Raw genomic sequence first — 26367 nt, forward strand, 5'->3', positions numbered from 1 at the left:
CAGTTAAACCCCTTACTGTTTCCCCTGTGGGCCACTCCCCAGTGATTTCTGTCTACGGTCTTTGATTTTTATTTTATTTTTGACTTCTGCATTCTCCTGAAAAGAATGTGCTGCCAGCGGGTCCTCCTGTAAGAGGACAGGTTGCGCTTTTCAGCTTCCTAATAGATAACTTAAAAATGTATTCAAAATTAAGCTTAAGTAAGCTGTCAGCATGATTTCTCTACTGTTATTTTTGTTCCTTTGAGACAGGGTCTTACTAATAATCCCCTGCCTCAGCTTCCCAAAGGCTGAAATTACCAATATAAATCCCTATTCCCAGTCAAGTATAATCTTAACCGTTTTTTGAAAATGAACATTATTTTCCCTTTATTAAACATGGATTCTTTTCTCATACAATATTATCTGACTAGTTTCCCCTCCCTCTACTCCTCCCTGTGCCTCCCCATCTCCTCTCCCACCGGCCACACCCCCATCCGTCATTCATTAGCAAAGACCATGGAGAAGGAAAATTTTGAGCTCATCTGTTACTGAAACACTTCAAGATTATGTCAGGTACAAAGGTGATATTTTGCTAACTGAACAACAGGAGGTGTTTATTGTTTACACCAGCAGTACTAAGGGGTTTAATTGTTCATGGCCCTTAAATAAAAATATGCAGTGATATTGTGTAAAGTAAAGCTGCCCCGTCCCTAGAGTTTGCAGATCTGGCTGCTGTGTCCCACATACACCAGAAGGTGGCAGAGAGGAAAGAGACTGTGCCGATGCTCAGTGTTCTGACCTAGGAACATTTAAATGATAAGTAGCCTAACATTCCCTAGAAAAGCAAGGCTGAGACAACATCATCCCAGCGCCCAGGAGCCTTAACAGGGATATCCTGAGATGACCACAAGTCTGCTGCCATGCAGGGCTTGCAGGGCAGAGTAAGCTCAAGGTAACTTCTGCCTGGTACCATAATTCACAAGCAGGGGATAGCACTCCTGAGACCAATCCTGAGATGAACCCCCAGACACTCATGCACCACCAAGAGGAGCAAGTAAGTAGTAAAGAAATGGAAGAGAAAGAGAAACAGAAGGATGTGGGAACAATGGAGAGAGGCAGAAATGGAGATGCAAGGGAAGTGAGAAATGTCTGATGTGAGCAGCCAGTGATGCCACCTGGGACCATAGTGGGGTCCTGGCCTGTGCTGCTATTGGGGGCCATGTCTGGCTCTCTAGCCTTGCATCAGAGGTCTGTTACCTCCAAAAGCCAGGCAAATGTCCCTGGTCGGCGCTGCAACCCAGAGATATGTTGCTGTCTGAGGGCAGTAACTGGCCCTACCCCTTACCTGGGCATTGTGGGAGAGCCGGCCCTGAGCTCATGAGAACAGGAGACCTGACCCCACCACTAGCAGCTGCAGTAGGGCGATCGACTAGCACATTTCGGGAACTGTGGGTGAGCTGGCCTGAGGGTACTAGGATGGGAGAGCTGGCCCTACCACTCTTCTCCTGTGCAGTAGTGTGGATAAGGGAGAGTTACCCTCCTCCCTCTCACTCCTCACTGTCTGCTGCATATGGGAGCCCTGGCTCTAGGGCATGAGAACAGGAGAGCTGGTCCTGCCCAATGATAGCTGCAGCACTTGGGAGAATGGGTCCTGCAGCTTGACTTGGCAGCACAGTGGAGCTGACCCTGATGGTGGGGTCCTAGTTGAGCTTGTTCCAAAGGCATGTGGGAGAGCCCTGCTACTTATACGCCATGTGGTTACATGGGTGAGGGAGAGATACCGCCCTTATCCCTTGCTACCTATGGCAGGCAGGAGAGCTGGCCCCAAGGCCATCAAAGTAGTAGAGTTGGCCCTGTGTGCTACAGCACTCGGGAGCAGGCCCTGCACCTCACCTGCACAGTACAGTAGAGCTGTCCCTGGATGTGGGGGGTTGAAGTGAGCAGGGCCCAAGAGTATGAATGTAGGAAAGTCACCCCTGATCTTGTCTGCTGAGTGGTGGCACAGGCTAGGCAAAGCTGCCCTTCTCCCTTCCCTTTTTGAGAGTGGAAGAACTGATAAGTAGCCATGCCTCTCACTAGCTGCAACATTGAGAGGGCAGGCTCTGTACCTCCCCTGGGCAGCAGGGTAAAGCTGGCCCTGTTTGCAGGGTTTGCTGGCGAGCCACCCCTGAAAGCAGAAGAGCAGAAGGGCTGGAGGGCTGACTAGCTCAGGTACCTCTCTGGCCCAGATCAGAGCTTTTGAATTGGCTCACCCCAACATTTTCCTCATCAATGAACTGCTGGAGTGCAGGAAGGGACTGGTTCTACAAATCCAAAGCTGCAGGTTCTCCATGTCACAAGGCAACAACAGGATATCCAAGAGGAGTCCCAGAGAGGACCCAGTACTGATAGAATAGCAGAAACCAGAGGCCTCACACCAGAGGCTCCCACAATGCGATTTTTGTTTTTCTCTGTTAGGGGGCAGATTGCAAGGGTGGAGGGTGGGTACCAAGGCAGGGGGAGATAAGTGGGGTTGGGGGGCATGATGTGAAATTCACAAGAACCAATACATTTTTAAAATTTTGGAAAAAAATTAATCTGTCTCAGGAAGGTGAAATTTATTATATATATATAAGTTGTTTAGAAATGACATTTAGAAGTATTAGTAAGGGACACTTAAATCATTACAAAGTTAGACAGAAGGATATTCATGAATTCATTTGTGTCTGTATACACATACTTCTTTATGCCACTAAGAAGAACCGTTTTCTCAAGTACTTTCCCACTCGCATAGGCCCACACTGGTGGTAAACCACTTGGTTTTAAAAAGAACGTCAAGATCATTGAAAATCTTCAAGTACAGCTTTGTTATGTACAGCAAACTTAATTGTAGTTTTTAAATATTTGAAGATCAGTTTATCTTTTGGGGGAGGGGCATATATACATGGCACATGTAGAGGTCAGAGGTCAACCTCATGTCTGTTCTTGTTTTATTCCTTTATTGAGACAGGATGTCTTGTTTATTGGTATATTAGTTTCCGGGGTCTATATGGACTCTAATCTTGTCAAAGGAGGAACACTGCTGTGCTCAGATTTGTGGGAACTCTGGAGATCTGAATTCAGATCCTCATGCTTACCCACCAAGTACTGTGCCCATAGAGCCGTCCCAAAGCCTGCACATACTGTGATACTACATAAAGGACCAAAAGTGAGTACAGAGCTTCATCTTTAATGCTCTGGAACCTAACAGACAAGGGTTGAAGCACACTTGAAAGAACAAGTTGTCCTACCTGGCTGTCACACAACCCACATGGACTAGAAGTTGTCTGGACAATCTCTTCAACATGGAAGTCTAGCAGTAAACCAAGCTAGCATGTGATCTGTGGGAGATAAAAGGCAGAAAAGGAGAAAATTGTTTTGTAGAGCAACTATTATGGGGAACCTGAGAACAGAAAACCCTGTTGTCACAGGGGGGCAGGTTGGAGACAAGAACTAGACTGGAGAGCTCTAGGACTCTATTTCCCTAGAACACTGCTGAAAGCAAGGGGACAGACATCTAACAGGCATAAGGAGCACGACAGGGAAGCTGGCCAGAAGGCAGAGAGAGGAACACGGTCCAAGCTATAATTGTATTACATAGGCAGGTTGGCTATACATACTATTCAGTGTTCTATCATGTACATCAGTGATGCTCTGACCCTAGGGCCTAAAGATGTTCATACACTCCATATGTCTAAGACTGGCTAAAATAAAATGGTCTTGCCATTCTCAGATTTTTGTTGTTGTTGTTTGTTTTTCTAACACAGGGTTCATGTAACCTAGGCTTGCTGCATTTTAGAGCAATTACTATTCTTGGCATGGTATAGATACCGAGACAAGCTTTCTGTGAATTGGAAAATCAGAAAATAGAATACCAAGGCAGTCTGTGGAGACCTCTAAATAAGAGTAAATAACAGTATCTATAGAAAGAGACCTTAGTGGACCCAACCCGAGTTGTTAGATCAGTGCCCACTAATGATGTTTATTTCAGACTTGAATTACCCAAAAGCATACCATCTGAATGTGTCAAGAGCTAGACACCGGTGTCTGTGGCACGCATGCACCCACAAGACTTCCAGGAGAATAGGCCGGGCCTCAGACTGTTGTAATTCACACAGAATTTGCCATTATTAACTAATAATCTGGTTTGTTCTTAGAAAACCATGCTGCACATAAATAGAAACTTGCTCTTGCTATCTTTTTAAATGATGATGTCACTGTTTCCTCAGAAACCACCCTAGCTCGTCCCCAAATGGGCATAGCCATGGTAAGAGAAGGCATCTTTTTGGAAACAACTTTCCTTTGATGTTTGCACAGTTTTGTTATGCTCATTTTCTAAGAGCACAATTTGAAGTCCACTCTGATAACAGATTCTGAAGTCTAGAATCATTTTTACTGACTGGAAGTACAATGATTTATAGTAAATATCTCAACATTGACTCATCATACTTAAAGGAACATCGTAGCAATAAAATACATTCATAATGGTTATTGTTCTCTCCCACAGCCTGGTGGCAGCAGTCATCCCTTGCTTTGATTTGGGGAATTTGCCCAAGTGCAGATGGGATTGTACTATTTGCCTCTGTGAGATTACCTCACTAGATAGAATGTATTCAAGATTTGTCCATTGGTTGTATGTTGATTTACATGGCTGTTGTCTGTGAAATATGGCAAAAATAAATAGTATTGCAATGAACTTTGAGACATCTTTCAGACCCTGCGTTCAACTCTTTTGAGTATAAATACCCAGAAATGGGGTTACAAGACCATATGGTAGTTTCATTCTGTGAACTTTTTTTGAGGACCTGTCATGTCTGCACTACTCTCCCCAACACACAGCAGTGTATAAAGCTTATTCTTCTCCACCTGCTGACCAGCACTTGCTGTTTTTCTTTTATAACCACCACCCAAACAGAAATGGGGTAAAAATCTCCCTGTGGCTTTTATTTGCATTTTCTTAAGGATTAGTAAGTGGAGTTTTTCTCTGTGCACTTGCTATTTGTATGTCTGTTTCTATATGAGTATATGTTGTTTTCTGCCTTAGTTGAGAAGGCTTTTGTATCTTTAACTATTGAGCTATAAGAGCCCCTTGCATCCTCTGTAGATTAGCCTATTACAGGTGTGTGGTTTGCAGATTTTTTTCCTATTGCACAGCTTGTCGGCTTGTCTGTTGTTTCCTCTGTTATGCAAATCATTTTCTCTGATTGGTCCCCTTATTTCCTTTTGTTTCTGTTGCTGTGACTGTGGAACCCCTGTCACTCGGACTACTTCTTTTTCTCATTTGTAAGATGCTGGCATTTTAAATTCTGTGGATTGATTTTACAGTGGTGGCAGTTTTTATGGGTGTTGTGTTTACTTTGCTTCGTGAGATTATATTGTTGATTTTTCTACCAGTTAAACATATGGGGGGGTGGAGACATATTTGAGGGTTATTTTGTTCTGTGTGGCCCAGTTGTCACACAGCATGGAGTTGTAGTAATTTCATTACTAGTCTACTTTGTAACCTGCTATCAAGAGTACAGTCCATGGACATAGGACATTTCAGAACTTGCGGGAAATGGCTTATCTTTATCCCAGTCTGCCTAGAGATTGTAGTGTTCATGTTAATATGTCTTGCAGGTGGTTCCTTGGCCATGTGCTGTCTTTGGCTACTTTGTTTCCTACTGTTCCTGATCAGCAAACAGCTGACTTTGTTTTGGTAGCAATTGCTTTTGTTGCATGCTACATTTTTCTCTACTCCCCCCCTTTATTTTTGAAAAATTGACTGTCTCTCTGTCTCTTCCTCTCTCTTTCTCTCTCTTTCTCTCTCTCTCTCTCTCTCTCTCTCTCTCTCTCTCTCTCTCTCTCTCTCTCTGTGCGTGTGTGCGTGCGTGTGTGTGTGTGTGTGTGTGTTTGTCTGCCACATCAAGAATGGAGTGGTCTATAAGGCAATTGTCTTAAAGCATTGCACCCCAATTGAGTTAAAAGCTGTCTTATTGATTGTGGTATTTTATAGCTAACTGAATAATTAAAACCAGAGATCTTATGACACATCATGCTCTCTGGCATAGATCTCTTGCCTTTCTCCTAAAGATACGCTAGTGGTAATGAATGTTTTATAATCTACCTGCATGGATACAAATACATAACCACTATCTTTAAAAACAGACATCTTCATTTGAAAATGCTTATTTTGTGCCGTCTTTTTTTTTTCATGGAAAACAAATATGCACTCTAAATGGGAAGCAGAGTGAAAGTGCTCAGAGGCGTTTGCCAACCATGACAGGATGCCTTCCTTGTAGAAGATGCTCCAGCACTGTTCACCCAGGTGCAGGTGTCTGCCGAGGCCTGCACCCAAGAGCCAAGTAGACTTGAGTATATTTTCTTGGTACATTATTTCTTTTCAATCCCCTCTCCTTTTGCAGGGAGATGGATTCAAATAGAAAGGGATATTCTATCTCTCCACATTAACCATCAGTATACCAACACACCAGGAGCATTTCAGACCCTGCTTTCTACAAAATGGCACCAGTTTTGTAGAGTATGACATACATAGGAAAACTGTACAAATTATATCCTGTTTTTAGAGACCAAATAAAGGTACTAGTGTAACAAAAGATTCCTTGGGTGTGTTTGTCTTTGGGTCCATTGTCTGCATGCAGCTGAGTATACCCATGAATGCAGACAACACAAAATTGAATATTTACTTTAAACATTTTGAGATTTTGTGTGTGTGTGTGTGTGTGTGTGTGTGTGTGATTTGTTGTTGTTACTCAAGTTTTTGGTTTTCGAGTGTGAACTTTGTAGATTATGTCAAGTCCCCACAACATATCTGCTGGTGACCTTCAGTAAAGCTGGTAAGTTCTGATTTATCTAGTATTTCCACCACTATTTATGACAAGCCTTGGTGAGTCATGTGCATGTTGATAAGAACATCTTTTGTTTATAATAGACTAACATGAGGTATTTCACTCCTAAATGGAGTTATTGCGCATGTCGTCCTGAGCTGGTACACCTGAAACAGCCCTTGGTTTGAATTTCCCAATAGAATTGTGACAAAGCTGCCTCAGCATTAACGTTAAACTTGCTATGTAGCCAACACTAGCCTTCAACGCTCTGGGATTAGAGGATTGAGGCACTATGTCATTACTTTACAACTTCTTGGTAGTTAAGTACTGTCTGAAAGCTAGCTTTACTACAGTGCATTGCCTTCTGCGTGCGATGCCACCAGTGACCTTCTATCTTCTCACTCTCTGTACCATACCTACACTGATCGCCTTGAATACACTTTTCATGGCTTCTACCTCCCACCTGCACCCCTGATGACCCCATGAGTTTCTCATTTATTCACATTGCTATCCAAATATCCCTCCCTCGCTTAAACAACTCAAACTTCCTAATGCATTTCCCCTCAAATCCTAATGATCTGCTATGGTCTTAGCTAAGGGTAAAAGAGTGCTGAGCTTTTCTAGAAGTGGTTCCCATTTCCACATTAGAAGAAGCAAGCCCACACATTTCATCTGGGTGAGTTCCCCCGTACACTGACAGAGATCCACCCGTGTTTTCCCCCGTCGCCTTTCTTCTCTTCTCAGACAGCTATCTCTACACATTGTCAGCCAGGAGCAAATAGAGTTCCCCAGAAATCAAAGCCATACAGCAGTACTTCTGGGTTTTCATCTGGTTGAATACCTTTTAAAATGATATTGTTTTTAATTCTCTATAGAAATATATTCCCAAAAGAAAAGGCCCCTGAAGAAAGCTTTTGAGCTTGGCTTTTTGGTAGGAAGGGTTCTAACAAAGTGACAAAGTCCACTGACAAAATTGTGACATTAGGCATAAAACTCATGCCATTAAAAATTCATTGAAGCTGGGTATATTGGTGTATACATGTAATCCCAGCACTCAGGAGGCAGGGCTGAGAGGATATCTGTGAGTTCAAGGCCAGCCTGATCTACATAGCAAGTTTGAGGCTAGTTAACGCTACATAGTAAGGCTCTCTTTAAAAAACAAACAAAAATAAAAAACAAAAACAAAAATCAAAGAACAAAAGGTATTGAGTTGTAGACGGTCATGTCTGTTGTACTTAGAGGCGTGTTCTCTGTGTCCCCTTACCCAGGGGTTTGAGAAAGGACACAAGTGAATGTGAATGTGTGGAAGGCCTGTATCTACCTACTCCGGCCATTGATGTTAAATCAGCAGGATAAAGGTCAAATGACAGCTGAACATCCTCAGTATCTAATGGTGGAGGTCATGGGAGGGGTTGGGGGGATGAAAACACATTGTACCCATGCATGACAATCTCAAAGCTTAATCCTAAATTCAATGATGCTGATAGAAAGCAGGGCTGGAGGGCCAGCTCCTGCCTTAGACCCAGGCTTTGTGCCTCTGATTCAGGCTGGTATTAGCAGCCAGCCCTCTGACCCTCAGACTACAAGTTTTGACAGATTTTCTTGGTTCTAAGGCTATTAAGACCTTGAGTTCCCTGGTTCTCCAGCAGGCAAACGGCCTACTATGGGTTTTGAAGCTTAGGTAACTGATGAGAGGCAGAGAGAAAAATACATAAACAAGAATTAGCATGGCTACATACCTTATGAACACCTGAATTGTCTTCCCAAATTCACTGAAAGCCACTTTAGTCCGACTGAGAAGAGACTCAAGTTTGAAACAAAAATTATGGAATTTTGTTGACTTCAGTTCCACACAGAGGAAAAGAGCGTCAGTGTCTGTGAAATTGCTAAGGAAAATATCCAGCTATGAAACATGTGAGTTACAGCTTAATCTCAGCCGTGTAGTTTTGGTTCCGTTTCTCCAATAAGGAAAATACAGGTGTACCACTGATGCTCAGGATTCGCCATGTAGAGCCAAGGGTCATTTTTTAAAAACTAGAGGAAATCGAAAGAAGATACCCAAGTAGAACTCCCTGGGAATCTTCCTGCCACAGAAATGCCTTCCCAGTCTTTCTCCCTGTCCCCAACCAGGGAAACCATGGATACCTTCCCAGCCAACAAGGAAACCACATGACAGCTTCCAGTACAGCACAGGAAGATGGGATGTGCTGAAAACTGTGTAAACTGGCCTTTTTACAATGCTCATTGCAGTGCTCATGTGTCTTCAAGTTCAGGGTCTTCTGCTGCTCTGTTTAGTAGCTGGTATTGGCTCTCTGCTGAATTAGTGCCAGTCCCATTCCAGTCTGAGGCAGTGTGGTATGGAGAAAGCTAACATCTGCGTCGTAGAAAGACCAGGTATAGAATGTAACATGTGATATCAGATGATGATGCGGGCCTTAGACACTGGTACTCAGGACCAGGCAGATATCCATCACCACATTTTCCACTCTTGTCCCTTTATACTAAGCCCTGAGGCCTGAGGTGATACCACTTGGACAGCAAAACCCTAGGCTTCATATTGCCACATCAAACTTGGTTTCCACCTATCTCCATTAGATTAAATCCACTGGTCTTCAGCTCTAGTCAGTGCTAGGCAGCACGCACTTCTGACATTTCCTGTAGGCACAGTGGCCACAACTTGTCTGTGCCACTGACTTCTACTTTCTTTGGGATTCTCCCAGGGGAAAAGCTAGTTTATGAAGACTGGAATTGGTGGAGACCTTCTCAGATAAACAGGAATCAATACATAGTTCAAGGAGTAAAGGGAAACAGTCTTTCATCAAGTCTTTATTGAGACAAAACCTGTATCAAAGCAAAAGAATAGCCTGAAAAGTGAAACCAAATTCTGCACCTCAAGGAAGTAGGCAAACAAGAACTGAGCCCAAAATCAGAAGGAAGTAATAAAGGTCATTATAGAAATTATTGAAAAAGAGACTAGATCAGCAGTTCTCAACCTGTGGGCCACAACTGACCCTTTCACAGGGGTTGCATATCAGGCACTTACATTACAGTTCATAACAGGAGCAAAATTACGAAGTTGCAATGAAACAATTTTATGTTTGGGGCTTACCACAGTATGAGGAAATGTATTAAAGAGTCACCACTTTGGGAAGGTTGAGAGCTGCTGTTCTAGAAAAATAGTTAGAGAGGATCAAAAATGATGAGGGGATTTTTGAAAAGCAAATCATTACTTAGAGAAGAAAAAAATAAATCAAAATTGGAAATGAAAGGGCATAATAGATACAACATCAGTATAGCATTATTAGAAACTTATATATTTGACTCTATATTAAAGTTTTTAGTTAACATATAATAAGATCATTTTGCCATTTTCCTTTTCTACCTCCAATCTCTTCCATGCCCAACCCTCCTTAAATTGATGGCCTCTTTCTTTGATTATTATTGTTACATATATATGCATAAGTGTATAATATGACTTCCTGAGACCATTTAGAGTACCTTGTTTATATAAGACTCCAGAGCTCACTACTTTATAAACATTTATATGCCAACATTTGGACAGCTGTCATGAAATGGACATACTCTTTGATATCTATAATTTACCAAGACTGGATCATGAATAAAGAAAACAGACTAATAGGAAAGGAGATTAAATTACTTATAAAATGTCTCAGACAAAGACAAGAACTGAACCTGATTGGCCCCATTACTGAATTATTGCAAACACTTAAAGAAAACCCAGTGGCAAAAATAATCAAAAAAGTAGGGATTATTACACATTTACTTCATAAGGCTAGGTGATATTAAACTCAGAAAATAATGTACAATTAAGAAAAATGAAGTATAATGTCTCTCATAAGCCCACAGGCAAAATACTTAATAAAATACTTGCAACCCATATAAAACATTTTGAATTTTTTCCTAATGGTCAAGTAGAATTTATCCTAAAAATGTGCTTGACTCAATAAACTTATAATTGTAAGTGAAATAAAATTAGCATGGTATACTAAAAGAATGACAAATTCATCTGATCTTTTCATTGTAGGCAGGAAACTGACAAAGTAAGCAGAGTTATTTGACAAAAACTCTCAACACAGTAGATACAGAGCAGATGTACCCCAGTCTAACAAATGCTGTATGATAGCCCAATACCGACACTAGTTAGGAACTATGGTTTAATCCCAGGGCCACATGAATACTAAATTAGCACTGTGTTCAAAATAGCACTGGAAGTTTTGCCCAGAACATTAAAAATACCCAGTTTATAAAGGAGGAAATGAAAGTGTGCTGTTTATAGACTGTTCAATCTTACTGACAGAAAATCCTTTTATTCTAGCTTCCCATCTTGAAATAATAAATGAACTTCGTAAAATGCCAGAGCACAAACATTAAATGATCAGGACGTTTCTGTATGCTGATAACAAATCACCTAAAAACCATCAAGAAAAACTCATCTGAAATAGATACAAACAACGAAAATGAAATAGTAGGGATAACTAATCTGAAATAGATACAAACAACGAAAATGAAATAGTAGGGATAACTCATCTGAAATAGATACAAACAACGAAAATGAAATAGTAGGAATAACTCAATTGAACAGAACCAAACATTTCTACATCAGTGACAGAAATTAAAGAGTCTACAAATAAAATGAGAAGAGAACCAGTGTTCAAGGGCTAGAAGGATCAATATTATTGATGTCTGTTCTAACCCAAGTGTTGTACAGCGCAATTAAAAGTTCCAGTGATTCCTCATAATAACAGATAGGCAGCACTGAATAACCTTCCTTTGGATGTGTACTCAGTAGTATGTGCCAAATACAGGAAAACAAAATTTGACATGAACCTCATTCCCACCAGATTCAACTCAAGAAAATAAAAGACTTCAGTGTAGGACTCAAAACAACTTCCAAAAGGCAACAGAAAAAAAGCAGGTGTCCTGGCACACCTGGAATCAAGCATTTTGGAAACAGGGAAATTATGAGGTTGAGACCAGCCTGGGCTGCAGGGAAAATGGAAATGTAAGGTAAAATCACTGGTATTCTTCCAGGTGCAACATCTGGCTAGAATGCCAACATGGGGGCAATAGAAATAAAGTATTTGTCATTACTTTTATTATTTTACACCAAACTTGAAAACCCATATGGTTAATACCATAGGAGAAACAGTATGCAGATGGAACAATAACATGTTAATTGAAGAAAATATTTGCAAACTCCATAAGATGAGGTGATATCTACAGTATCTAAGGAATGCTAACAACTTTATAGCAAAAACTGCCCATTTAAAAAAATATCAAAAAAGGCATTTCTTAGATGAATTCTAACAGAAATGTTAGAATTGTTCAACATAATTATTAAAGAATCAGAGTAGACTACAGTAAATATTACTTCTATTTGTAATAAATAAAATATATTAACTTTTGGCAAGGAAGTGGAGAAAACGGACCCTTACAAACTTCTGACGGAAGTGTAAGTAGTATATCTGTTATGGAAAACACTGCAGAAACCCTCTAACAATTACAAATAAAACTACCACCATACTGTCCTCCGCTTGTGTATAACTCAGCAAGTCACATCAGCACCAGCATGGCCATATTTATTGCAGTACTAGTCACAGTAGCCAAGATATGGGATCAATCAACTTGTTTGTCAGTGGGTAAGTGGATACAGAATATGGTAGGGCAAGAGAGATGGCTCAGGAGTTGAGACCCTTGGCTGCTCTTTCAGAGTACCCAGGTTTGAGTCCTGGTACCCACAGTTAACAGCTGGGTATAACCCCAGTTTCATGAGATTCAGTGCTCTCTTCTAGCCTACTTGGGTATCAGGTGTATACACTGTGTATAGACCTATATGCAGATCAAACATCTGTGCCCATTAAATAAATAAATAAATATTTGAAAACATGTAAGATCTTCATATATCTTATATTTAATACACATTTATATATAATATACTCAGCCATTTTAAATGCTCAGTGAAATAAGCTAGGCACAGAAAAAAACAAACAAACAAACAAATACTGTGTGATTTCAGTCAGGGGGCATCAAAAGCAATTGATGTCCTAGAAAGTGTTGAATGGTGACGTCTGGGTTGCTGTATGTGCAGAGTGTTGTGGACTCAGTATATGCAGAATTTCAGGTAGCAGAGTAAGCTACAGAGAGGGACTGCACAACACAACCACTATCGTTAACATACTGTGTTCCTGAGATATGCTAGAGTGGATGTAAATTATTCTCCCTACAAAATTGGTAACTACACGAATTAACTAGCTAGATATAGTCATTCATCAAAGTTTATGTGGTTTATACATGTGTAGAATACATACACACAATTTCATTTAAAGAATGAAAATAAACGTTAAAAGTGGGGCTCAGGGAAATGGCAAATATGTAGAAAAGCCATCTGTTTTAGTGCCAGCTGCAGAGTTGGGTATACAAAGAATGGTGGTGGGGAAGGCTTCCCAGAACTGAGTAGTCCTAGTGTGGAAAGCTTCAAAGTTTTATGTACTGTATCTGAGAGGACAGTCGAGGACAGTCAGCTGAAAAGGGCTTCACGGTATTGCAAACTGACGGGCTGATGGCCCGAGGCCTGATAGGTGCACAAGCTTCATCACTGGATTCTGGGACATACTGACAAGAACAGTTAGTCCTCTGGGCAAGTGAGTTCTCAAGGATGGCAACATTGGCAGACAACTTGTAGGAGTCCTGTGCCTCTGCCTCTTTTATTTGCGATGGCTTCATTTGTGTAAGCTCTGTACCTCCCAAGCCCTCTCTGGGATCGTGCTCAGTAGTAATCAGTCAGCACAAATGCGACTCCATGATTTGTTGGTTTGCTTTGGTGTTTGTCTTAAGAGATGAAGAACCTGAGGATCTATGGGTTGGGAAGTGGGGAAAGGTCAGGGAGGGGAGGGAATTTGATGCATGGAATTATCAAAGAATAAACTTAAAACATGATACAAAACCCAAAACCAATAAAGGCTAGTTTAGTCCCTTGTGAGGCTCACCAGCATGACCCTGAACCTTCCGAGGTAACAAAGAAGGAAAGAGAAGCACATTGTGTTGTCTGAAGTGGCCCTTTTCCCCATTGTAAGTCAAGTCTGGCGAGTCGGTATTGAGTAAGAATCTCCCCTCTCCCAGCAGTGTTGCCTCAGGTTCTTCATTACAAGATGCATCATTATACATCATTATAAGACGACCTTACACTTGAGGTGTAAACAAATCCTACAAAAGGGAAATTTGACTATTTTACTTTGATAACACTTTGTAATGCTGAAAACTTATTTTTAAATACAAAATAAAATAAAATAAAATTAGTACAGTGTCTCCTGGGGTCTTTTCCACAGTGTCCCAAACTCTTTCCAGGGTTTGTGGCCATGACTGAAGTAGACTTCTGGCCTCACTGAAACTTTTAGCTCTTGTGGGCCAACCTGGAAAAATGCTGAACCTTATTCTGTCTGTTTCTTGGTCTACTCAGTGGCCCGGAGCGCCACTCTCCTGAGCTCTGTAAGCATTTCCTGAGGTCATGGTATGAACTTATCCAAGTCCTGAGTTCTCCTTTCCACTGCATGTTCGAGTCAGAGGGTGGTTTGGACCGAGCATCCCAAGGACCACTGAGATGACATTTATATGAGAGAAGCTGAGGCCTGCAATCTTAGAAATTACATGGAGGTAGGAGGATCAGAAGTCTAAGGTCATCCTAAACTACATAGTAAGTTCTCCTAGCTAGCCTGAGCTATGAGAGTCTTTTTCTAAATGACACACACACACCTAGATAGATAGATGGATAGATAGATAGGTAGATAGATAGGTAATTTATTAATAATTCTTTCCCTTCAGAGACTGGTAGACCCATATTGATGATTTATTTTTGTTTAAATTGTAAATCGTCATCTCATGCTTAGGGATATCAGAGAGTCCCTGGCATTTTGCAATATTCTTTATGTAATATTTTATACTTTATATTAAAAAGCATGTATGACAGCTAAGCTTCAGAAAATGACAAGTGAGAAGTTGAAGACAAGTGTGAAATTAAAGGGAAAGGAGAGAAACTCCAGAGTGGGAGGGGAAAAAAGCCAACTTCCTTCTCTGGAGTTGTTATAGGGCCACAGCAAGAACTGGACAAAGGTTGACATCATTTCTATTGAGATTGGTTTCTTCTCTAGACTGTTATGGGCTGAGCCAATGGAGGGCTAAGGTACTGTGTGCATGTCCCCCTGACTCAACAAGGGAGATGATTATGTGCAATTCATGTGCTAGGTACCTAGTTGGACCTGTCTCTGACTCAGGCTGTGTAAGTTCCTACCTTGATTGTTTGGCACTTGACTGACCTTTCACTTCTCCCATCATGCAGGTGGCTCAAGTGCTGTTAATTAGACTAAACTGTCTTTGAACCCACATTTAGGAGTTAGCATGCTCCTAAGAGGTAGCTGTATTTGTTTCTCATTGTCTGTGCATGGTCTACAGACTTGGGGGCTTTCTTAGACACAATCTGTTAAAATTTGTTGCAGTTGTAACAGAGAAATAGTGCCCAACATATACTTCTTAGGAGGGGGAATCATGGAAGCTGGCTAGCCAGCCCACCTACACTATCCTTGCTTTTTAGAGTTTCTGTATCTTATCAGATTTGCTCACCTATCATACCTTCACAAAAGAAAAAGGGAAATGCATAGTTGGGTTGGGTTGGGAAAGGAGCTGATATACAGTTACCCTGGACTTTATCAGAAGAACATCATGACAGTGAGAGCCATCATTGGACCTTAAACTGGGAAAGCATTAGAAAGTGACAATACATCAGAGGCTACATGATGGACCTTAAAAGCTTTCCAAAATACTCACAGGAGGAAATGTGGAGACAGTGTGGAGTAGAGATTGAAGGAAAGTCCATCCAGAGACTGCCCCACCTTGGGATCTATCCCATATACAACCACTAAACCCAGACACTATTGTGGATGCCAAGAAGTGCTTGCTGACAGGAGCCTGATATAGCTGTCTCCTGAGAGGCTCTGCCAGAGCCTAACAAGGACAGAGGCAAATGCTCACAGCCAACCATTGGACTGAGCAAGGGGTTCCCAATGGAGGAGTTAGGGGAAGGACTGAAGGAGCTGAAGCAGTTTGCAACCCCAGAGGAAAAACAACAATATCAACCAACCAGACCCCCCCCCCATATCTTCCAGGGACTAAACTACCAACCAAAGAGTACACATAGAGCGACCATGCCTCCAGCTGCATATATAGCAGAGGATTGGCCTTATCTGGCATCAATGGGAGATGAGGCCCTTGGTTCTGTGAGGGCTCAATGCCCTACTTTAGGGGAATGCCAGGGCGGGGAGGTGGGAGTTGGTGGGTGGGTAGGAGAACATCCTCATAGAAGCAGGGGGAAGAGGGATGGGAGAAAGGCTTTCTGGAGGGGAAACTACAAAAGGGGGTAACATTTGAAATGTAAATAAAGAAAATATCCAATAAAAAAGAATAGTCAAAACTAAATAAGTGAATAGCTTCCCTTGAATCCTTGAGAAGACTCATATAAAGATATCTCACACTCTTCCCATCCCTAGCTAGGAAGCTATTGACGTTTGGTGGATGCTAGCGGAAGGATTGTCAGTTTTCTTTAGGTGTTCTGTCCCTGGCAGGTCCCTGGCCCCACACACATGTGCATATGAACAGTACAAATAAGACACAGCAGGGGATAAAAATATTTTAGGATGAATGCTGTAATTACAATGTCAAAAATAAAAGAAGTAAAATTAAGATAACTAGTAAAACCCTATATAAAAGCAAGTAAATATTAAAATTAAACTCTTAAAGAGGACATGAAGTTGAGGGGTATAGGGCTGGATCTGAGAGGAGTTATCATGATCTATTGTCTGTCTTTGTGTTCATCTGTTTAATAAATTCAGTGCATTTTAAATAAATTGCCTCCTGGGTAATAATCAAAGAAGTTAAACAGGTTAGCATAGCTACTAAGGCCAAAATGTTGGAATCAGGGTAGTAGTGCTGAATGCTGGCTCTATCAGTTATTAGCTGGCAAGTAACTAACCCCTCTGGGCTCTGCGTCCTGGTGAGCACATTAAAAGTAGCATTACCGACTCCCTACTATTACATAATACACTTTAATTTTTAGAATAGACCTTATATACAGCAGTCATTTGATAAATAGCTATTATAATTAAAATTAAACTTTATTCTGTACTAACTTTGCCCCTATCACTTGGCTGGGCCATCTCTTTCCAGGCCTTCACATATTCTTAATGACTTCACTAATATTAACATAAAAGGTATAACTGAATATTTAGATGTTATGAGCTTAAAACTAGCCCCAAACTTTCTACTTTATGGGAGGTATTTTAAATTCTGTTCAGTTATATAAAAAGATGTCAATAATCGAGATTATAAAGGACAGACCCTCTTAAGCTTCAGGAACACCAGTGCCTTTTAGAGACCCCAAACCTTAGGGCATCTACCTTTAACCCTTTTGAAGGACGTCACTATAATGTAGTAATTGGGTGACTGAGATCTGGTAACAAGATAAAGATGAAAGGCATAAAGGATAATTCATCTGTCATTCATTTCCTTCAGAGACAGGCATACCAATATTGATGATTTGTTTCTGGCAATGTACAGACCTTCATACAGGAACTGTTTACTTAAGGTCTTCGTTTTTGTTTAAATTGTAAATATTCACTTTATGCTTTAGAGAAATCAAAGAAAGCCTCTGGCATTTTGCAATGTTCTTTTTATAATGTTTTATATTAAAAAGCATGCATAACAGTTAAGCTACAGAAAATGAATTCATCAGTGAACTCTAAAATTAAATTTTGAAGTGACAAACTTATGAGACAAGCTATTGTAAAACTATAGGGATAGTTTTTAATATCACTCATTTTTCTTATGTAATCCTTTTATTAGAATATGTAATCAGAATAGATGTAACTGATTATTAAAGTATGGCAACCTTTAAGCATAAAACAAAGTATTCCCCCCATATATAGAAAGCAGTGGCAAACGTTAATTCTTATGCTTTTCTCCAAGTCATTAATAATTAAGTGTAATTTTCTGGATTCAGAGGTCCATAAGGGAATACAGAAAGTCATTTGGCCAATATACCTGAGCCTCTTGGTACGATACTTGATATCTCAATCTTTGTGGGGAGAGCCCACTTTACAGCCGGCTCCAGTTGTACATTTTCCTATGAATAAATTATGTTCTCCATATTTCTAAAGAAAGGTCATGATTGTCTTAATCAAAACATTTTGAAAGTATCTTTGAAATATTAATCAGCTTTAAGGTAAATTATAATTCTTGACATTTTTAAAAGCCTTAAACTTTATCCATTTAAACAGAAAAAAAAAGTAGATATTGAGTGAAGTGGAAAACTCATGGTATATATCACACTCATTAGCATTTCCTGGAAGCTCCATACAGAGTGCTCTGACTGAGGGTTGGAAAATGGAGACAAGACGGAGATTGTCCTCTGGATTCTCAGGGACAGCTGAGGGGGGATAGAGGCTGCGGGGTACCGCCATTTAGTGAGGAAACAAAGGAAGGGAAATGGAGGGACATCAGACTGCAGAGGGGGAAAGGCGCAAGAAGGGTTTCTGCTTGGGATCCCTGAAGGTTTTTGGGGTTTTTTTGGGGGGGGGTTCCTTTTCTTGAGACAGGGTTTCTCTGTGTAGCCCTGGCTGTCCTGGAACTCACTCTGTCGACCAGGCTGGCCTCGAACTCAGAAATCTGCCTGCCTCTGCCTCCCGAGTGCTGGGATTAAAGGCGTGCGCCACCACTGCCCAGCTTCCTGAAGTGTTTAATAGTGAGTATTGACTAGGCGATTTCATACGGAAGAGAAAACAGGAGCCTGCAGCCCGATGTGGATTTACCTCAGTGTCTTGTAACATTGTTAGAAAGGTGAATTAGGGGAACACTTATGACTAGCAACTAAAATGGAAAGTTTTGCAGGGGACACAACCATATGACCATTTTATGCTTTGCTAAGTAAAGTTAAGAACAACGTAATAAGGTTGTGTATTTTAAATTACTCAGCCAGAAACATGAGGGGTGGGTGGGAGGAGGGAAGAGGAAAATAAGGCTTAGAGTGTGGGAAAAATGACTTGAGGCCCTGACTCTCAACCTTTCTAATGCTGTGACCTTTTAATACAGTTCTTCATGCTGTGGCGACTCCCAACCATGAAATTATTTTTGTCACTACTTCATAACTGTAATTTTGCTACTATTATGAACCATAATGTAAATATCTGATATGCAGGATATGTGTATGCGATCCTGTGAAAAGGTCAGTTGACCCCCAAAGAGATCACAACCCACAGTTTGAGAACCAATGATTCAGAAGGTTATTACAGAAATTCTAATAAGAAAGTGTGAGAGAATAACCAGGAAAAAGACATGACAAATGGCAAATCTGAGAGCGTCCGAGCAGGGCATGTACTAAACAGTGGTCACAGCTGACAGAGACTGGAGGGGGTCGATAGATCCCTTTAGGGTGCTGTCTCCTTAGATCACAGAAGCAGGCAATGCGGCCGGGTTGGGAGCCTGTGGACCTGTGGACTGGGGCATGCATGGAGACGTATGCGGAGTTTGGTTTTATGTTTAAGTACCAGATGCAATTCAGAGAAATCTTTCAGGTGACTGGGTCTATGGAAGGAGCCCAGGTAATGTGCAAAATGAAGAGCTGTAGACACACCTTGAAGAAATAAATGAGGTGTGGACAAGGCGGAGCCTGACACAATAGGCCGAGGTTGACGTATGAACGAGTGTTGTTTTTTAAGTGATGACAAAAGAGGATGGCAAGGGCAGAGAGAGGCTTATGTAACAGAGGTGTGTTAATGGGCATATTCTCACTTACTTCCCTACTGAAAGCTTGTTTTTCTGGCAGCTAGAAGAGCTGTGACCTGATGGTAAGGAGGAGTGGACTGCCCCACTTCCTTGTCTCCTGGCAGAGATGCTGCAGGAGCAGTCTCCTGGGAGGAAGGAAAAAGTTTTAGGCCAGACAATGAGAGCAGGAAGTGGAAGCCCTGGGAAAGCTCAGAATACATCAGAGGGCATGATGGGAAAGAAGTCTGTGAGAGAATGGTACGTGGAGAAAGAACACAAGAAACAAGTACGAAGAAGAGCCATGTGCTTTTCTGGGTTCTCATTAAGTGGGTTCTCATAGTTATAGTTCTTTTTTTTTTAATTTATTTTTTACTTACTTTACATCCCAATCACAGACCCTCCCCTCCTCTCCTGCCAGCCCTGCTCTTACAAATCCCTCCCCTCATTACAGCCACTCCTTCTCTTCAGAGAAGGGGAAGCATTCCTCGGGTACCACTCCACCCCTGGACATATAGTCCTAGTAGGACTAGGCACATCCTCTTCCACTGAAGTCAGACAAGGCAATCTAGTTAGGGGAAGGGAACCCAGTGACAGGCAACCAAGTCAGAGACAGTCTCTAGTCCAATTGTTAGGGGACCCACATAAAGACTAGGCTGCACATCTGCTGCAAATGTACATAGGTCTAGCCCATGTATATTCTTTGCTTGCTCCTTCAGTGTCCGTGACCCACCTCCACATTGGGGCCCAGGTTAGTTGACTTTGCAGTTTTTCTTGTGATATCCTTGAATGTTCTAAAGTCTCCTAGTCTCTGTACCTTTTCCAGTTCTGGGTCTCTATGTTATTCACCATCTACCACTAATGGAAGATTTTCTTATGGAGGTTGAAAAAATGTATGCATACCCATATCTGTGGGTATAATGATAATTCATTAGGAATCAGTTTAACATTATATTCTTTTTGCAGAATAATAGTAACATGTCCTCTAGGGCCTGTGACCCGTCTAGCCATAGGCTCTTGGACTGACAGTTTGTTAGGTGTGGATTTGATCTTGTGGGGCAGGACTAAAATGCAGTCAGAAAGAGGGTTGTTGTTTCTGTAATGCTTATGCCACTGTTACACTCTTTCATTATTGCCTGTGAGCATGGTTTGTCAGGACAGTGTGCTGAGCTTACAAAGCTCACTCCTGGGAAACTTTCATTATTGCTTTTCTCCTCTGGAAGCATACATAGTACATTCTGGCATTATGAAAACTCACCAGGAGGGAAGGAGCTTTTAGGTCAGGACCAGCCTGATATCACAGTGTTCTATAACTCAAGTATGTGGTGTTTTCAGCAATACGGTCTTACTGTCATATTTTGGAGGGTAACAAAGAATATTGGCAAAAATAGCCTGTAATATTTGGGGGCCTATGGGACCTCAGTAGCCAGAAACTCCAAAAGAAATAACCCATTCCAGGCAGGGGAGCTCTGTGTGTGTGTGTGTGTAAGTTTTCACATTAGTAGGATTCCATATGATTTTTTTTCTAAAAGATCAGTTAGTGTTATTAACCTTCCCCTCCATACCTTCCCTTCCTCTACTTCAATTTAGCCTTTCCTGTTCCTTTATTCTGCTGTAACCCTTTATGGCACTCCATTCTGTTCCCCTTAATTGAATTCCCCTTCTCATTGCTCCTCAGTCATTTTCTGTCCTCTGTCTGTATTTGAAGTGAAATTTACTTATCTGAATATTCATAGTTGATATCCACATATGAGAAACAACATGTGGCATTTGTCTTTCTGGGTCTGTATTTCCTTACTCGGAATGATTAGTTTCAGGTCTACCCATTTTCTTGTGAATCTCATAATTTCATTTTTCAAAACAGCTGAGTATTATTCCATTGTGTAAATGTACCACATTTTCATTATCTATTCTTCATTTGATTGATATGTAGGCTGTTTCTACTTCCTAGCTATTGTGAGTAGAATATCAGTAAATATGAATGATCTGATATTTCTAAAGTAGAATACAGAGTCCTTTGGGTATATGCCCAAGAGTGATACAGCTGAATTACATGGCAGATCTATTCCTCAATTTTGAAGAACCTGCACACGGATAATGGGTTCACTAATTTGCACTCCTACCAGTAATGAATTCGTGTTCCTTTATTCACACTCACACCACCCTTCTGTGGTCATTAGTTTCTTTTGGATTTTTTGTTTTTGTTCTTTGTTTTTTGGGTTTTTTGGGGGGGCTATTCTGATTGGAGTAAAATGAATTTTGAAAGTTGTTTTGAGGTAGCTGATGATGTTGAACATTTTCTATAAAGGTTCTCAACATTTGTCATTTTCTTTTGAGTCTACTTTTTTCTCTGTTCAGTTCCATGCCTAGAGTCTTTTTTTATTATTATTTTTTAGTTGTTTGACTATTCTAGAAAGTAACCTCTGTCAGATGTGTAGCTGATGACGTTTTTGCCAGTTTTGTAGGCTGTCTCTACACTCAGATGATGGTGTCCTTTTCGATACAGAATCTTTTTAGTTTCATGAGGTCCCATTTATTAATTGTTGGTCTTGATGCCTGTGCTCTCAGGACACTGTTTGAAAAAGCCCTTCACTGTATCAATGAGTTCAAGAATATTCACTTTCCACTCTATCAGATCTTATGTTGCCGTATTTAATCCCTATGGAGTTGAGTTTTGTGCATGGTAATAACTAAGAATATAGTTTCATTCTTCTACATGGAATCCTGTTTGGCCCGAACAACCAGTTGAACATGTTGCTTTACCCCATTGTTTATTGCTGTACTCTTTCTTTGTCAAAAGTTAGGTGAACATAGATGGATAGATATATATCTGAGTCCTAAATTATACTCCATTGATAATAGCATCAATATATGAACTAAGTCTTACCAAGAAACTGAAAGACTTATATGATTAAAAACTTTATGACACTGAAAAGTAAAATTGAAAATGGGGTCAAAAAGATGGAAAGACCTTCCATGCACATGGATTGGTAGGATTAATATAGTGAAAATGGCCTTCCCACCTTCTGGGATTTGCAGATTTTAATGCAATCCAAGCAAAATTCCAATGAAATTCTTCACAGAGATTAAAAAGCTAATCTTAAATTTGATATGGTAGCAGAAAAGATCTGCAATAACCCAAACAATCCTAAAAAGTAAAATAATGGCTAGGTATATCATCATCCTAGAGAAATCTACCAAGATGAACTCTTAGTTCTGAACATCTATGCTCCAAATGCAAGGGCACTCACCTTCATTAAAGAAACTTTACTAAAACTTTTTTTTATTTAATGTAAGTACACTGTAGCTGTCTTCAGACACACCAGAAGAGGGCATCAGATCTCATTTTGGGTGGTTGTGAGCCACCATGTGGTTGCTGGGATTTGAACTTCGGACCTTGGGAAGAGCAGTTGGGTGCTCTTACCCACTGAGCCATCTCGCCAGCCCACTTTACTAAAACTTAAACACACATTGCATCTCACACAATAATAGTGGGAGACTTTAACATCCCACTCTCATCAATGGACAGATCTTGGAAACAGAAACTAAGCAGAGACACAGTGAAACTAACAGAAGTTATGGACCAAATGGATTTAACAGGTATCTATAGAACATTTCATCCTAAAACAAAATAATATGCTTCCTTCTCAGTATCTCATGGCACCTTCTCCAAAATAAATCATATAATCGGTCACAAAGCAGGCCTCAACAGATACAAGAAGATTGATGCATAATCTCATGCATCCTATCAGATCACCAGGGACTAAGGACTAAGGCTGGTCTTCAATAACAACAAAAACAACAGAAAGCCCACATACACATGGAAGCTGAACAACACTCTACTCAATGATAATTTTGTCAAGGAGAAATAAAAGAAAGAAATTAAAGACTTTTCAGAATTTAATGAAAATGAAGGCACAACATACGAAAACTTATGAGACACAATGAAACCAGTGGTAAGAGGAAAATTCATAGCTCTGAGTGCCTCCAAAAAGAAACTTAAGAGAGCTTACATTAGCAGCTTAACAGCACACCTGAAAGCTCTAGAACATATACCCAGAAAATGTTCCAACATGTAATAAGGACACATGCTCCACTATGTTTATAACAGCCATATATATAATAGCCAGGAGCAAGAAACAACCCATATGTCCCTCAACAGAGGAATGGATACAGAAAATGTGGTACATTTACACAATGGAGTACTACTCAGCTATTAAAAACAGTGACTTCACAAAATTTGCAGGCAAATGGATGGATCAAGAAAATATCATCCTGAGTGAGGTAATTCAGTCACAAAAGAATACACATGGTATGTACTCACTGATAAGTGGATATTAAACAGAGAGCATGGAATACCCACAGTACAACTCACAGAGCACATGTGTGGGACGCCTGACTCGCCAGCAAGAAAGACACCACAATAGGATCCTTCTGCACACGTTTATTGGGCCGCGCATTGACTGTGTAGGCGAAAGACCCCGAGCCCTGGGCCTCTCACTCTTATATATTATCAGTTCCCATCCACTCACAGCAGGCCACATCACCTCACCAGGTACGCAGCTTCAGCTAATCAGGGCAGCAGGGGCATATCTCCACCAAAATGGCTTTGCCAGTAACCTGGTACACCTGCACAGCTCTCATGATGTTTGTGGTTTATATGAGGAAGTCAGGTGCAAGTCATAAGACTTAGCTGCAGTCCCTGGCGCCTTCTTGGGACTGCTGCCACACCTGCTCCCCACACACATGAAGCTCAAGAGGGAGGAAGACCATAGAGTGGTTGCTCCAGTTCTACTTAGAAGGGGGAATAAAATAATCAAGGGAAATAGAGGGTAGGAGGGACTTGGAAGGAAGTTAGGAGGGGGGGGGGGGAAGAGGTGCAGAATCAGGTATGGGAGGAGATGGAGAAGATGTACAGAGAGGTCATGAAATTGAACAGAGGTGTGTAGCAATGGGAGATGGGGAACTGGGGGTAGCAACCAGAAAGTCCCAGATGCCAGGGAAGCAGGAGCCCCCCAGGACCCCATGGAGATGACATTAACTGGAATACCCTACAAAGAGGAGGGAGATACTATATCCAGAGGTTAGGCATGGACCCCCTGTGGAGGAATGGAGCCACCCACTCATCTCTAAAGCTTTAACCCAGAAGCTCCTGTCTGAAAGAAATACAGGGACAAAGAGTGGAACAAAGACTGAAGGAAAGTCCATTCAAAGACTGCCCCACCTGGGGATCCATCCCACATGCAGACAACAAACCCAGACACTATTGCTGATGCCAAGAAGTGCTTGCTGACAGGAGCCTGATACAGCTGTCTCCTGAGAGACTCTGCCAGATTCTGACCAATATGGATGTGGATACTCACAGCCAACCATCGGACTGAGCACAGGAACCTCAATGGAGAAATTAGTGGAGGGACTAAAGAAGCTGAAGGGGCCTTATCTAGCATCAGTGGGAGAGGAGGTTTTTGGTCCTGTGAAGGCTTTGATGCCCCAGTGTAGAAGAATGCTAGGGCAGTGAGACAGGAGTAAGTGGGTGGGTAGGGGAGCACCCTCATAGAAGCAGGGTAAGGGGGGATGGGAAAAGGGGTTTGCAGAGGGAAAACCTGGAAAGGGGATAACATTTGAAATGTAAACAAACAAAATATCCAATTAAAAAATTAAAAAAAATAGTATGAGACCTGTGTTCATTCCAAAGAGTGAGCACCACCCACTTCTACTCTTCTCTGTTTCCTGGCTCAGTCTCCCCTCTCCACAGTGCATTATGGGATGAGCTGATCTCAATTGCCCTGCTCTTCTGGAGTGTATACTAAATGCAGACTGTGTCAGTGACCAAGTAGGAAAAACCATATAGAAACGGTATCCCATGGATTTCTTACAGACCTGTTTAAACATATGCAGGAATAGCAGCTTTATCTCTGGTTGTGACAGATCACAAATCATTTCCCAGATCACTCATCACTATGCTTCTGCCCACAGGTGACTTAGGTAGAATAAACTCTCCCTTGCTTATTGTGTCATCTTACAAATCCCGGATACCAGTATGTTTTACTCATTACGTTTCAGAATATTATACGTAATTTATGTGTCATTTAGAGCATTTTCTTTTCTGGGGAAGAAAAAGGGCCTCACTCAGACATAATGAATTTATTGGCTTCTCTGTCCTTTCTGTTTATTGAGCCTCTTATAGGTGATTACTATTCAGAGATGAAGACCATCCAAATGAGGACAAAGGCAGTTTATTCAGAGTTTTTATAGCTGAGGCCTCACCCCTCCCCCTCCTACCTTCCTCCCAAGTCCCTCCCACCCTTTACTTCCCTTGATTATATTGTTCCCCTTCTACATAGGACTGGAGCATCCACTCTCTGGTCTTCCTTCCTCTTGAGCTTTATATGGTCTGTGAGTTGTATCGTGGGTGTACCACACTTTTTGCCTAATATCCACTTATCAGTGAGTGCATACCATGTGTGCTCTTTTGTGATTGAGTTACCTCTCTCAGGATATTTAGCAGATGCTCAGAGGCAGGCAGAGGGACAGGGAAGCAGTGGAGTCAGAGAAGGCTGCAGGTGCACCTTGACGGGATGCTGTTGGCGTTGGTTCCAAAAGACCAAGTTTTGTTTTTAACATCCACATTGAGCAACTCAGAACTGCCTGTAATTCTAGTTCCAGAGGATCTAGCACCTTCTTGCCCACTTGGGCACTTGAACACATGTGGCATATATAC

General features: G+C 41.3%; 1 protein-coding gene and 1 non-coding gene across 10 annotated transcripts in view; both read left to right on the forward strand.

Moving 5' to 3' along the window:
- The window catches only part of Rnf180 (ring finger protein 180), a 179322-nt gene that overhangs the window by 74409 nt on the left and 78546 nt on the right, over nucleotides 1-26367 (forward strand). The gene's annotated exons all lie outside the window — the stretch shown is intronic.
- LOC115029154 (small nucleolar RNA SNORA17) lies at nucleotides 683-812 on the forward strand. Its single transcript, XR_003834720.2, has one exon. It is a non-coding gene; the product is annotated as a small nucleolar RNA SNORA17 (small nucleolar RNA).

Source organism: Mus caroli, unplaced genomic scaffold (genome assembly GCF_978045245.1).
Source record: "Mus caroli unplaced genomic scaffold, Mus_caroli_1 scaffold_15, whole genome shotgun sequence".
Classification (NCBI taxonomy): domain Eukaryota; kingdom Metazoa; phylum Chordata; class Mammalia; order Rodentia; family Muridae; genus Mus; species Mus caroli.